Source organism: Bombina bombina, unplaced genomic scaffold (assembly GCF_027579735.1).
Source record: "Bombina bombina isolate aBomBom1 unplaced genomic scaffold, aBomBom1.pri scaffold_416, whole genome shotgun sequence".
NCBI classification, from domain to species: Eukaryota; Metazoa; Chordata; class Amphibia; order Anura; family Bombinatoridae; genus Bombina; species Bombina bombina.
The window spans coordinates 377,745-393,664 of NW_026511782.1; the positions used below are offsets into that span (position 1 = coordinate 377,745).

General features: G+C 43.5%; 1 protein-coding gene across 3 annotated transcripts in view; it reads right to left on the minus strand.

The window, feature by feature from the left end:
- PACSIN2 (protein kinase C and casein kinase substrate in neurons 2) overlaps nucleotides 1-15,920 on the minus strand; it is a 268,976-nt gene that overhangs the window by 193,440 nt on the left and 59,616 nt on the right. The window contains exon 1 of one of the 3 annotated variants that reach the window (XM_053696715.1): nucleotides 11,248-11,350. The exons of 1 other annotated variant lie outside the window; for it this stretch is intronic. The gene's annotated coding sequence lies outside the window, so the exon portion shown is untranslated. Of the gene's footprint in view, nucleotides 1-11,247; nucleotides 11,351-15,920 lie in introns of those variants that run through there. One more of the 3 variants, XM_053696713.1, reaches the window with a different exon arrangement.

Consider the following 15,920-nt stretch of genomic DNA (forward strand, 5'->3'; position numbering starts at 1 on the left):
CTTGACAAAACAGGGAACGCCTGCCCCCCACTTGATCGAATCTCGGACCGGGGGCCGACCCTTCATGCTGACTTAGACTCAGCTGAGGGTTTCTTTGATTGCTTCCCAATGTTCCAAGACCGATTGGGCTTCCAAGAGGACTTGGGCTGCTCCTGCTTGGAAGAGGGAGAGGAAGACATTTGGACTTTGAAGCTACAAAAGGAACGAAAATTACTTTGACGCCCTTTAGGTCTGTTCTTCTTATCTTGTGGTAGAAATTACCCTTTTCCACCTATAATATCAGAAATTATTTCTGCCAAACCAGGTCCAAACAAGCTTTTACCCTTGTAAGGAAGCCCCAGAAGCTTGGACTTGGGGTAACACCAGCTGACCAAGATTTTAGCCACAAAGCCCTGCGGGCTAAGACAGTGAAGCCAGACATTTTGGTTCCCAGTCTAATAATTTGCATGTTAGCATCAGAGATAAAGGAATTGGCTCATTTAAGAGCCTTAATCCTATCTTGGATCTCTTCTAACCGAGTCTCTACTAAAATTGATTCAGACAAGGCATTGCACCAATAAGATGTCACACTTGCTACTGTGGCAATACAGACTGCAGGTTGCCATTGAAGACCCTGATGAACATACATCTTTTTCAAAAAAGCCTCCAGCTTCTTGTTCATGGGATCCTTAAAGGAGCAGCTATCCTCTATAGGGATCGTAGTTCTCTTAGCCAGAGTAGAAATAGCCCCTTCTACTTTAGGCACTGTGTGCCATGAATCTTTAATGGAGTCAGCAACAGGAAAGGTATCCCTGGCTTCTCCCATTCCTGTGAAATAATCTCTGTCACACGGTCTGGAACAGGAAACACTTCCACAGAGGAAGGAACATCATAGAATTTGTTAAGTTTACTAGATTTTTTAGGGATGTCAACGACAGAAGAGTCAGAGTCGTCCAAATTAGCCAATACCTCTTTTAACAGTACACAAAGGTGTTCAAGCTGAAATCTGAAGTTTACTTCTTCAGTAGCAGAAGAAGCAATAATACTGTCCGAATCTGAGATTTCAAACTGAGAGGCTACCGACGTAGCCTCCTCATCAAACTTATGAGGGAGGGCAACCTGCGTAGCAGTAGGTGGAACAGAAACCTTACTATATGAATGTCTAAATTTCCTTGCGTTTTCCCAGCATAGGAAAAGCAGACAATGCCGCAGAAGATACCTGTGCAGCAAAATCTGCAGGCAAATTAACTCCTCCAGGAGGCTGAGCGGAACTGCAGGGCACTGTATGTGACGCCATAGAGGCTTGGGACGTTTGAGGAGAAAGCTGTGGCATTGCCTGAACGGTATCATCCTGAGAGATAATGGGCACAGAGGGCAACAATTTATCTTTAAATTGAAGTGTTCTAGCTAAGCATGCAGCACAGAATTGCATGGGCAAAACAATATGTGCCTCAGGGCATAACAAGCATTTGTCAAAAGACACAGAGTCATGGTCCATGTCCATAATACTAAATAAAAAATTCCCCAAATTGTAGAAATGTTTTAAATACACTGTCACTTTAAGAATTTTTAATTCCACAGCAGCTTAACTTTACGCAAAAATTCTTCAAAATAATAAACCAATCAGGCCCCCTACACTTCAGACAGGCTGAGGTGCCTTACCGTAACACATACACTATTTGGCTGCCAGAAGTCTCTAAAACTATCATATAGTAGATCAACACTGAAGAGACTGAAATTCAATGATGCTGCTCCGCTCCAGGAATATCCGACAGCAGAGAGAAGTCACATGACCAGCAGACAGAGGAAACTTTGCAGCAAGTAAAAGGCGCGTTTCCCTCTGCCTACTACACTGGGGCTTAATTTACACAAACGCTCAAGCGGTCTGTCAGTTAGCCTGTTCTAGCTAAGCAAGCAAAGGAAACCAACTGCCAAATTTTAAGTTTATACATAAATCCCTGTATAAAATATAAACCACATACATACTAAAAGTATATCAACAAAATTAGCTCAAAGAGGAAAAACGTCCCAATAAAAAAGGAAAGATTAACCACTAGTCTCAACATACATAATGTGCCTGCCCACTGACAAAGAAAATCCTGTATAAAAGATTTTAAAAATGTCCCCATGTACTGCATATGACATATTCTTCTGAAATGCAAGTCTCCAAGACCTAGAAGACAAAAGCACTTACCTGCAGTCTAGCTGTCCAGCAGGAAGACAGCTCACAAGGCGTGAAAGGACACATACTCCTTACAGAGACCTGTAGAAAAAAAAAAAAAATAGAGTAACCTACTCTGGCTTTCTGTACCATGTGCAGCAATGTGTTAGGAAGTAGTGAGGTAGTCCTTGCTTTGTTTCCTAACTGCTTAAAAGCCACCACTACTCTACTGAAGAGATTGAAGTGGACTCAGCTAAACCCAAATCCTTGCTTGCAGGGAAAAAGTACCCAAAAAAACTTAATTTATGTAAGAATTTACCTGATAAATTCATTTCTTTCATATTGGCAAGAGTCCATGAGCTAGTGACGTATGGGATATACATTCCTATCAGGAGGGGCAAAGTTTCCCAAACCTCAAAATGCCTATAAATACACCCGCCACCAAACCCACAATTCAGTTAAACGAATAGCCAAGAAGTGGGGTGATAAGAAAGGATCGAAAGCATCAACAAGGAATTGAAATAATTGTGCTTTATACAAAAAAATCATAACCACCATAAAAAGGGTGGGTCTCATGGACTCTTGCCAATATGAAAGAAATTAATTTATCAGGTAAATTCTTACATAAATTATGTTTTCTTTCATGTAATTGGCAAGAGTCCATGAGCTAGTGACATATGGGATAGCAAATACCCAAGATGTGGAACTCCACGCAAGAGTCAATAGAGAGGGAGGGATAAAGAATAAAGACAGCCAATTCCGCTGAAAAATTAATCCACAACCCAAATCAAAAGTTTTAATCTTATAATGAAAAAAAACTTAAATTATAAGCAGAAGAATCAAACTGAAACAGCTGCCTGAAGTACTTTTCTACCAAAAATTGGTTCTGAAGAAGAGAAAACATTAAAATGGTAGAATTTAGTAAAAGTATGCAAAGAAGACCAAGTTGCTGCTTTGCAAATCTGATCAACAGAAGCTTCATTCTTAAAAACCCAGGAAGTGGAAACTGACCTAGTAGAATGAGCCGTAATCCTCTGAGGCGGGGATTTACCCGACTCCAAATAAGCACGATGAATCAAAAGCTTTAACCAAGATGCCAAAAAAATGGCAGAAGCCTTCTGACCTTTCCTAGAACCAGAAAAGATAACAAATAGACTAGAAGTCTTCCTGAAATCTTTAGTAGCTTCAACATAATATTTCAAAGCTCTTACCACATCCAAATAATCTAAAGATCTCTCCAGAGAATTCTTAGGATTTGGACACAAAGAAGGGACAACAATTTCTCTACTAATGTTGTTGGAGTTCACAACTTTAGGTAAAAATTTAAACGAAGTCCGCAAAACCGCCTTATCCTGATGAAAAATCAGAAAAGGAGACTCCCAAGAAAGAACAGATAATTCAGAAACTCTTCTAGCAGAAGAGATGGCCAAAAGGCACAATACTTTCCACGAAAGTAATTTAATGTCCAGAGAATGCATAGGCTCAAACGGAGGAGCCTGTAAAGCCTTCAAAACCAAATTAAGACTCCCAGGAGGAGAGATTGATTTAATGACAGGCTTGATACAAACCAAAACCTGTACAAAACAATGAATATCATGAAGATTAGCAATTTTTCTGTGGAACAGAACAGAAAGAGCAGAGATTTGTCCTTTCAAAGAACTTGGAGACAAACCCTCATCTAAACCATCCTGAAGAAACTGAAAAATTCTAGGAATTCTAAAAGAATGCCAAGAGAATTTATGAGAAGAGCACCAGGAGATGTAAGTCTTCCAAACTCGATAATAAATCTTTCTAGAGACAGATTTATGAGCCTGCAACATAGTATTAATCACTGAGTCAGAGAAACCTCTATGACTAAGCTCTAAGCGTTCAATTTCCATACCAACAAATTTAATCATTTGAGATCCTGATGGAAAAACAAACCTTGAGATATAAGGTCTGGCCTTAACAGAAGTGGCCAAGGTTGGCAACTGGACATCCGAACAAGATCTGCATACCAAAACCTGTGTGGCCATGCTGGAGCCACCAGCAGTACAAATGAACGCTCCATTATGATTTTGGAAATCACTCTTGGAAGAAGAACTAGAGGCGGAAAGATATAAGCAGGTTGAAAACTCCAAGGAAGTGTCAATGCATCCACTGCTTCCGCCTGAGGATCCCTGGACCTGGATAGGTACCTGAGAAGTCTCTTGTTTAGATGAGATGCCATCAGATCTATTTCTGGAAGCCCCCACATCTGAACAATTTGAAAAAACACATCTGGGTGAAGAGACCATTCTCCCGGATGTAAAGCTTGACGAGAGAGATAATCCGCTTCCCAATTGTCTATACCTGGGATATGGACCACAGAAATTAGACAGGAGCTAGATTTTGCCCAAGCAAGTATCCGAGATACTTCTTTCATAGCCTGAGGACTGTGAGTCCCACCCTGATGATTGACATACGCCACAGTTGTGACATTGTCTGTCTGAAAACCAATAAACGTCTCTCTCTTCAAATTGAAGCCAAAACTGAAGAACTCTGAGAATCGCACAGAGTTCCAAAATATTGATTGGTAATCTCGCCTCTTGAGATTTCCAAACCCCTTGTGCTGTCAGAGATCCCCAGACAGCTTCCCAACCTAAAAGACTCATCTATTGTGATCATGGTACAGGTTAGATGAACCAAAGAGACCTGTAGAACTATACGATGGTGATCTAACCACCAAGTCAGAGATAGATGAATATTGGGATTCAAGGATATTAAATGTGATATCCTAGAATAATCCCTGCACCATTAATTCAGTATTAAAAACTGGAGAGGTCTCATAGGAAAACAAGCAAAAGGAATCGAGTCCGATGCTGCAGTCATGAAACCTAAAACTTCCATGCATATAGCTACTGAAGGAAATAATAGAGACTGAAGGTTCTGACAAGCTGAACCCATAATAAATTGTCTCTTGTCTGTTAGAGACAAAAAGACATTGACACAATCTATTTGGTAACCTAAAAAAGGTGACCCTTGTCTGAGGAATCAAGGAACTTTTGGTAAAATGATCTTCCAACCATGTCTTTGAAGAAACAGAAGTTGAATCGTATGAGATTCTGCAGAACGAAAAGACTGAGCAGGTACCACGCTATCGTCCAAATAAGGAAACACAGAGAACCTTTAAAAAGATTCCTAGAGCTGTCGCTAGGCCAGAAAGGAAGAGCAACAAATTGGTAATGCTTGTCTAAAATGAGAATCTCAGAATATGAAAATAATCTGAATGAAAACAGAATATGAAGATGTTCAGCCTGTAAGTCTATTGTGGGCAAATAATGCCCTTGCTGAACAAAAGGCAGAATAGACCTTAAAATCACCATTCTGAAAGATGGTACACTCTTACATGACAATTCAAAAGATTTTCTTTCTTTGGGACAATGAATAGTTCTGAATAAAACCTCAGACCACGTTCCTGAAACGGAACTGGTATGAATACCCCAGATAACTCCAGGTCTGAAACACACTTCAGGAAAGTCTGAGCCTTTACTGGGATAGCTGGAATATGTGAGAGAGAAAAAGACTTCACAGGTGGTCTTACTCTGAATCCTATTCTGTACCCTAATCTAAGAAGTTTGGACCGAATTGAACCAAACAACTTTAGAAAAAAACTTAACCTGCCCCCTATCAGCTAAGATGGAATAAGGGCCGCACCTTCATGCGAATTTGGGGGCTGGCTTTGATCTCTTAAATGGCTTGAATTCATTCCATTTTGAAGAAAGCTTCCAATGAGAAACATATTACTTGGGGAAGAATTAGGTTTCTGTTCCTTATTAAGAACAAAAATGGATATAAGCTTAAGATTTACCCTTAGAACTTAATCTTGAAGCAAAAAAACTCCCTTCCCCACAGTAACAGTTGAAAGTATTGAATCCAACTGTGGACCAAATAATTTATTACCTTGGAAGGAAAGAAAATAGAAATCTGGATTTTAGAAATCAAATCAGCATTCCAAGATAAGCCACAAAGTTCTTCTAGCTAAAATAGCGAAAGACATAGATTAACCTCAATTTTGATAATATCAAAAAATGGCATCACAAATGAAATTATTAGCATGTTGAATCAAGTTAACAATGCTAAACAAATCATAATCCGATACTTGTTGCGCTAAGGTTTCCAACCAAAAAAGATGAAACAGCTGCAACATCAGTCAGAGAAATTGCAGGCCTAAGAAAAAAAAAATCTTCTTCTGACACAAAACTAACTTTTAATGGTGCTACAATTAGCACAGAACATACATAATACAAAACAAAGACCGACATCTGGTATGCTTTCTTTTCAACAAGCAATACTTATAAATATAACCCAACATATTTATTAACAATCAAAGAGGCCTTGAGTTGAGCACTGTACAATATAAACCTAGTTACACCTTTAATATGTTTCACTTAATAGATTTCTACACAATTTTATATTTGTTTTTCTCATGGAAAAAAGTTTTAAAAAGATTACACTAAACCTGCACAAAATATACTGTCTTTCATTGCTACATTACACTGTAAAATAACTATTTTGGGAAGATGTCTAGTCAGCTGTGATTTATCAAAACCGTATCAAAGGAAAAACTTGCACTGACCAATAAGTCAGTGGGAAATCCTATTTCCTATGTTTACATTAGAGAAGGGTTTCAACAGGAAGGCCACACCCAAAGCCGTCTGATTTCTACAGTGAGAGGTGTTCTCTAGGGTTATACAGCCAACACATAACATTCTATGTAATGCATCTTATTTCAGCAGCAAAGTAAGACAGTTTTAGCGGCATTTATTAATCCCATGGCTGCAATGCAATAAGCAAGAACCTTCTCTGGCAGCCAATATGCATTTAATAATGCTTTTACATCAAAATGGAAATAGACGTGCATTTCAGTCTTCCCATATTCTGTTTAACACAACAAAACGGCAAATGTGAGGGTTTTACACCCTAAATACAAAGAGCAATTGTAGATTCTTGTGGGAATTCATTCAGACAATTTGAAAGCTGTAAAACAACGCACTTCCGGTCAGAAGGGTGCTGGGTGTATAGGAAGAGGTATTAGCAGAAGGTAAAGTCAGTAGGTGCCGGGTGTATAGGAAGAGGTATTAGCAGCAGGTAAGGTCAGTAGGTGCCGGCTGTATAGGAAGAGGTATTAGCAGCAGGTAAAGTCAGTAGATGCTGGGTGTATAGGAAGAGGTATTAGCAGCAGGTAAGGTCAGTAGGTGCTGGGTGTATAGGAAGAGGTATTAGCAGCAGGTAAGGCCAGTAGGTGCTGGGTGTATAGGAAGAGGTATTAGCAGCAGGTAAGGCCAGTAGGTGCTGGGTGTATAGGAAGAGGTATTAGCAGCAGATAAGGTCAGTAGGTGCTGGGTGTATAGGAAGAGATATTAGCAGAAGGTAAAGTCAGTAGGTGCTGTGTGTATAGGAAGAGGTATTAGCAGCAGGTAAGGTCAGTAGGTGCTGTGTGTATAGGGAGAGGTATTAGCAGCAGGTAAGGTCAGTAGGTGCTGGGTGTATAGGAAGAGGTATTAGCAGCAGGTAAGGTAAGTAGGTGCTGGGTGTATAGGAAGAGGTATTAGCAGCAGGTAAGGTCAGTAGGTGCTAGGTGCATAGGAAGAGGTATTAGCAGCATGTAAGGTCAGTAGGTGCTGGGTGTATAGGAAGAGGTATTAGCAGCATGTAAGGTCAGTAGGTGCTGGGTGTATAGGAAGAGGTATTAGCAGCAGATAAGGTCAGTAGGTGCTGGGTGTATAGGAAGAGGTATTAGCAGCAGGTAAGGTCAGTAGGTGCTGGGTGTATAGGAAGAGGTATTAGCAGCAGGTAACGTCAGTAGGTACTGGGTGTATAGGAAGAGGTATTAGCAGCAGGTAAGGTCAGTAGGTGCTAGGTATATAGGAAGAGGTATTAGCAGCAGGTAAGGTCAGTAGGTGCTGGGTGTATAGCAAGAGGTATTAGCAGCAGGTAAGGTCAGTAGGTGCTGGGTGTATAGGAAGAGGTATTAGCAGCAGGTAAGGTCAGTAGGTGCTGGGTGTAGAGGAAGAGGTATTAGCAGCAGGTAAGGTCAGTAGGTGCTGGGTGTATAGGAAGAGGTATTAGCAGCAGGTAATGTCAGTAGATGCTGGGTGTATAGGAAGAGGTATTAGCAGCAGGTAAGGTCAGTAGGTGCTGGGTGTATAGGAAGAGGTATTAGCAGCAGATAAGGTCAGTAGGTGCTGGGTGTATAGGAAGAGGTATTAGCAGCAGGTAATGTCAGTAGATGCTGGGTGTATAGGAAGAGGTATTAGCAGCAGGTAAGGTCAGTAGGTGCTGGGTGTATAGGAAGAGGTATTAGCAGCAGGTAAGGTCAGTAGGTGCTGGGTGTATAGGAAGAGGTATTAGCAGCAGGTAAGGTCAGTAGGTGCTGGGTGTATAGGAAGAGGTATTAGCAGTAGGTAAGGTCAGTAGGTGCTGGGTGTATAGTAAGAGTTATTAGCAGCAGGTAAGGTCAGTAGGTGCTGTGTGTATAGGAAGAGGTATTGGCAGCAGGTAAGGTCAGTAGGTGCTGGGTGTATAGGAAGAGGTATTAGCAGCAGGTAAGGTCAGTAGGTGCCGGGTGTATAGGAAGAGGTATTAGCAGCAGGTAAGGTCAGTAGGTGCTGGGTGTATAGGAAGAGGTATTAGCAGCAGATAAGGTCAGTAGGTGCTGGGTGTATAGGAAGAGGTATTAGCAGCAGGTAAGGTCAGTAGGTGCTGGGTGTATAGGAAGAGGTATTAGCAGCAGGTAACGTCAGTAGGTGCTGGGTGTATAGGAAGAGGTATTAGCAGCAGGTAAGGTCAGTAGGTGCTAGGTATATAGGAAGAGGTATTAGCAGCAGGTAAGGTCAGTAGGTGCTGGGTGTATAGCAAGGGTAAGGTCAGTAGGTGCTGGGTGTATAGGAAGAGGTATTAGCAGCAGGTAAGGTCAGTAGGTGCTGGGTGTAGAGGAAGAGGTATTAGCAGCAGGTAAGGTCAGTAGGTGCTGGGTGTATAGGAAGAGGTATTAGCAGCAGGTAATGTCAGTAGATGCTGGGTGTAGAGGAAGAGGTATTAGCAGCAGGTAAGGTCAGTAGGTGCTGGGTGTAGAGGAAGAGGTATTAGCAGCAGATAAGGTCAGTAGGTGCTGGGTGTATAGGAAGAGGTATTAGCAGCAGGTAATGTCAGTAGATGCTGGGTGTATAGGAAGAGGTATTAGCAGCAGGTAAGGTCAGTAGGTGCTGGGTGTATAGGAAGAGGTATTAGCAGCAGGTAAGGTCAGTAGGTGCTGGGTGTATAGGAAGAGGTATTAGCAGCAGGTAAGGTCAGTAGGTGCTGGGTGTATAGGAAGAGGTATTAGCAGTAGGTAAGGTCAGTAGGTGCTGGGTGTATAGTAAGAGTTATTAGCAGCAGGTAAGGTCAGTAGGTGCTGTGTGTATAGGAAGAGGTATTGGCAGCAGGTAAGGTCAGTAGGTGCTGGGTGTATAGGAAGAGGTATTAGCAGCAGGTAAGGTCAGTAGGTGCCGGGTGTATAGGAAGAGGTATTAGCAGCAGGTAAGGTCAGTAGGTGCTGGGTGTATAGGAAGAGGTATTAGCAGCAGGTAAGGTCAGTAGGTGCTGGGTGTATAGGAAGAGTTATTAGCAGCAGGTAAGGTCAGTAGGTGCCGGCTGTATAGGAAGAGGTATTAGCAGCAGGTAAGGTCAGTAGGTGCTGGGTGTATAGGAAGAGGTATTAGCAGCAGGTAAGGTCAGTAGCTGCTGGGTGTATAGGAAGAGGTATTAGCAGCAGGTAAGGTCAGTAGGTGCTGGGTGTATAGGAAGAGGTATTAGCAGCAGGTAAGGTCAGTAGGTGCTGGGTGCATATAGTTAGTAGTGACAGCAGTAAGTGCAGTAACATTAGTAGTGACACTGTCTTAGAACAATACAGGTTTACAGTCATTTTACAGAAGGTTAATAAAATGTAATCACAATCATCAGAATAGCTGATAACTGATTGTTGGGTGACTACAGCAATAAAAGCGCTGGCCTGCAGATACAGATACATACAGCAACGCGGCAATGTGCCCACCGGTTATGTGACACAAAGTCTAAAGGAATAATTTATTTGCACCTAAAACAGGTTATTTTACATTGTATCAAATGGATGCTAAATGAATCTGTTTCCATTTGAGACCTTCGGATGTCTGTATACTATATCCATATTGTATGAATTGCAATAATCAGCAAATGAGACAAGAGTATGAGTAGTGCACACAAACCTACAGTTCTGCTGCTTTCAGTAGCCGTTTAAACAGCTTTAAAAAAAGTTATAGTAAACTCAGTTTTAGCAAACCCTATTTCAGTTATTAATTTATCCTATTGTACATGTAGCAATTGAACATTTCGCTATGAAGCGAGCCTCGTTCTGCCCCCGCGGTAGCACAATCTCCAATGTTCAGCGGCATCCAAACAGTAAGCATGACGTTCGACAGGCTAACTTCAATGACAGCGGATGCGAATGCGCAATATAAAACGCACATATTCCACCATTCAATTACTTGGGGTGAGTCAAAATTGAACTGTGGAAATTGAAGATAGTGAGTGAATGTAAAAAGGTGTTTTTACAATGGCTACACATATGCAAAGAGGGGTAGTGGGTGGAATCAGAAGTGGTGAGTAACATTTTGGCCTGGCTAGAGGACTTGAAAATTATATATATATATCTCTTCTTCCGAAAGCTTATCTTATAAATGTATAGTTAGTCCAATAAAAAGTATCATTGCTCAATGCAATACTCTTGTTATTAATATAATGTTAAAAGTGCATTTAATATGTTATTTTGCATCACTGGATTTGCAAATCAACAATGAAAATGTTACTATAAAACCTACAAAGCCTATTGGGAAACCATTTTACACAGTAGCAGAAAGAGCACATCGTGTAATCTGGACACCAGAGAATACAACCTGCCGATAAACTGATTAACAAGTCAGCCATTGCTAGTCTTAACTAGGCTAACTGCTAACCTTTGTACCAATAACTTTCTAAAGCCACAACCAACCCAGCTGCTGTCCCATCACTCTGGCTCTCAGTTACCTACACAGGCTACAGCTGTAACACACAGTGCATCCCATGGTACTTACAGAACAGACCATGCCATCTGCATATTCCGGCTGCAGGTACCTGCTTAGCTCTGTTGTGCAGCTGCAGTGACCTTTAGATTCACAGGCAGAATCTTCCTCACACAGCACATTTCATCATTTCCTGTGAGCAGCTGAAATCCTTGCAGCTTTGAGTAAGGTCATTCCTGCAGACAGACACACATTCCAGCTTCCAAGCCCTCTGCGTCTCCTGTTTACACACTGCATCAGCACACGGCTGCTCCCTCCCTGCAGACAACCGGACTGGCACACCAGCAAGTATACAGCCGCTCCCTCCCTGCAGGTAACTGTACCAACACACCAGCAAGTATACAGCCGCTCCCTCCCTGCAGGTAACTGTACGCACACACACACACCAGCAAGTATACAGCCGCTCCCTCCCTGCAGGTAACTGTACACACACACACACACACACCAGCAAGTATACAGCCGCTCCCTCCCTGCAGGTAACTGTACTAACACACCAGCAAGTATACAGCTGCTCCCTCCCTGCAGGTAACTGTACCAACACACACCAGCAAGTATACAGCCCCTCCCTCCCTGCAGGTAACTGTACCAACACACCAGCAAGTATACAGCCGCTCCCTCCCTGCAGGTAACTGTACTAACACACCAGCAAGTATACAGCTGCTCCCTCCCTGCAGGTAACTGTACTCACACACACCAGCAAGTATACAGCCGCTCCCTCCCTGCAGGTAACTGTACGCACACACACCAGCAAGTATACAGCCGCTCCCTCCCTGCAGGTAACTGTACTAACACACCAGCAAGTATACAGCTGCTCCCTCCCTGCAGGTAACTGTACTCACACACACCAGCAAGTATACAGCCGCTCCCTCCCTGCAGGTAACTGTACCAACACACCAGCAAGTATACAGCTGCTCCCTCCCTGCAGGTAACTGTACACACACACACCAGCAAGTATACAGCTGCTCCCTCCCTGCAGGTAACTGTACACACACATACCAGCAAGTACACAGCTGCTCCCTCCCTGCAGGTAACTTTACACACACACACCAGCACGTACACAGCTGCTCCCTCCCTGCAGGTAACTGTACTCACACACACCAGCAAGTATACAGCTGCTTCCTCCCTGCAGGTAACTGTACACACACACACCAGCAAGCACACGGCTGCTCCCTCCCTACAGGTAACTTTACTAACACACCAGCACGTACACAGCTGCTCCCTCCCTGCAGGTAACTGTACTCATACACACCAGCAAGTACACAGCTGCTCCCTCCCTGCAGGTAACTGTACACACACACACCAGCAAGCACACGCTGCTCCCTCCCTACAGGTAACTTTACTAACACACCAGCAAGTATACAGCTGCTTCCTCTCTGCAGGTAACTGTACACACACACACCAGCAAGCACACGGATGCTCCCTCCCTGCAGGTAACTGTACACACACACACCAGCAAGCACACGGCTGCTCCCTCCCTGCAGGTAACTGTACTCACACACACCAGCAAGTATACAGCTGCTCCCTCCCTGCAGGTAACTGTACACACACACACACCAGCAAGCACACAGCTGCTCCCTCCCTGTAGGTGACTGTACTCACACACACCAGCAAGCACATAGCTGCTCCCTCCCTGTAGGTGACTGTACTCACACACACCAGCAAGCACACGGCTGTTCCCTCCCTGCAGGTAACTGTACTCACACACCAGCAAGCACACGGCTACTCCCTCCCTGCAGGTAACTGTACTCACACACACCAGCAAGTATACAGCCGCTCCCTCCCTGCAGGTAACTGTACGCACACACACCAGCAAGTATACAGCCGCTCCCTCCCTGCAGGTAACTGTACTAACACACCAGCAAGTATACAGCTGCTCCCTCCCTGCAGGTAACTGTACTCACACACACCAGCAAGTATACAGCCGCTCCCTCCCTGCAGGTAACTGTACCAACACACCAGCAAGTATACAGCTGCTCCCTCCCTGCAGGTAACTGTACACACACACACCAGCAAGTATACAGCTGCTCCCTCCCTGCAGGTAACTGTACACACACATACCAGCAAGTACACAGCTGCTCCCTCCCTGCAGGTAACTTTACACACACACACCAGCACGTACACAGCTGCTCCCTCCCTGCAGGTAACTGTACTCACACACACCAGCAAGTATACAGCTGCTTCCTCCCTGCAGGTAACTGTACACACACACACCAGCAAGCACACGGCTGCTCCCTCCCTACAGGTAACTTTACTAACACACCAGCACGTACACAGCTGCTCCCTCCCTGCAGGTAACTGTACTCATACACACCAGCAAGTACACAGCTGCTCCCTCCCTGCAGGTAACTGTACACACACACACCAGCAAGCACACGGCTGCTCCCTCCCTACAGGTAACTTTACTAACACACCAGCAAGTATACAGCTGCTTCCTCTCTGCAGGTAACTGTACACACACACACCAGCAAGCACACGGATGCTCCCTCCCTGCAGGTAACTGTACACACACACACCAGCAAGCACACGGCTGCTCCCTCCCTGCAGGTAACTGTACTCACACACACCAGCAAGTATACAGCTGCTCCCTCCCTGCAGGTAACTGTACACACACACACACCAGCAAGCACACAGCTGCTCCCTCCCTGTAGGTGACTGTACTCACACACACCAGCAAGCACATAGCTGCTCCCTCCCTGTAGGTGACTGTACTCACACACACCAGCAAGCACACGGCTGTTCCCTCCCTGCAGGTAACTGTACTCACACACCAGCAAGCACACGGCTACTCCCTTCCTGCAGGTAACTGTACTCACACACACCAGCAAGCACACAGCTACTCCCTTCCTGCAGGTAACTGTACTCACACACACCAGCAAGCACACGGCTACTCCCTTCCTGCAGGTAACTGTACTCACACACACCAGCAAGCACACAGCTGCTCCCTCCCTGCAGGTAACTGTACTCACACACACCAGCAAGCACATGGCTGCTCCCTCCCTGCAGGTAACTGTACTCACACACACCAGCAAGCACATGGCTGCTCCCTCCCTGCAGGTAACTGTACTCACACACACCAGCAAGCACATGGCTGCTCCTTCCCTGCAGGTAACTGTACTCACACACACCAGCAAGCACACAGCTGCTCCCTCCCTGCAGGTAACTGTACTCACACACACCAGCAAGCACACAGCTGCTCCCTCCCTGCAGGTAACTGTACTCACACACACCAGCAAGCACATGGCTACTCCCTCCCTGCAGGTAACTGTACTCACACACACCAGCAAGCACATGGCTACTCCCTCCCTGCAGGTAACTGTACTCGCACACACCAGCAAGCACACGGCTGCTCCCTCCCTGCAGGTAACTGTACTCACACACACCAGCAAGCACAGACAATTCACCTACAACCCCAGCATGTAGTTATCACTTGTCAGCTGGCTGTACAGCTGAATGACTATTACATAAAATATATTCATTACTTTAATCATAAACTGTAAATAAAAGATAAGATGGACAGAGACCTAGATTTGTATATCAGACAGGGAGCACAACTAACAGTATGTAGCACATTTATGTCTGTGTTACCTACATACAGAACAGTCAGAGGCATTAAAGGGATATGAAACACTGATATTCTGTATTGAAGAGATACCTAGGTAGCATCTAGAGCACTACAGGGCAGGAAATAGTGCTGCCCTCTAGTGCTCTTGCAAAACTGCTGCCATATAGTGCTCCTGAAATATGCCAGCTCCTAAGCATACATCCCTGCTGTGCAACAAAATATACCTAGAGCATAAAGAAAAAATTGACAATGGAAGTAAATTAGACTGCTTAAAATTGTATGCTCTATCTGAATCATGAAAGAAACATTTTGGGTTTCATATTCCTTAAAACTAAGAGAGAAAATAAAATATTGTGCACATGAAATGTAGTTTTATTGCAGAGAGGAGCACTAAACTTATATTAACATATAATAAAATGCCCTCTTAGATGTAAAAAGTCACTTTTAATGTCCCTAAAGATTATTCCAACAAACATCAGAGGGGAGAAACCCGAAACTGACAACAGGGCAAGAGATTGACTTATCCAGAAAACCAGATGCGTTTTACCCAACGTGTGATGCAAAACAATGTTTGAGATATAAATTGTACCAACAAATTCTCATCACCAATTTAAAAAAAAGTTTAATTAGTATGTGCAATAGCAAAGATCTGTCTGCGCTCATTACTGTGCAGCAATAGGTCACCACCTAATTAACATTATAGGGCTGATTATAAATGATCATTTGTTTCACATTAGACTCACCCAGATATAAAATAAGTTGTCATTACTTTATTATCTACACTAACATGAATATTAAAGGATCATAATCCTGGCACCCAGGGGCTTCAGATCAATATTTAAGAAGCTTTAAAGGCCACATAAAAATAAATGGCTATTAAACAAATATAAAATTATATAAGTATTTAATAGATTTAGGAAAGGTCCCCCCCATCAATACATCAGCACTGCAAGTTAAATGCCTGCATCTGCTTTATAATATAAGGGTTAGCTCAGGTACAAGTGCTGATTATAAATAAAGCACCAATACATCAGCACTGCAAGTTAAATGCCTGCATCTGCTTTATAATATAAGGGTTAGCTCAGGTACAAGTGCTGATTATAAATAAAGCACCAATACATCA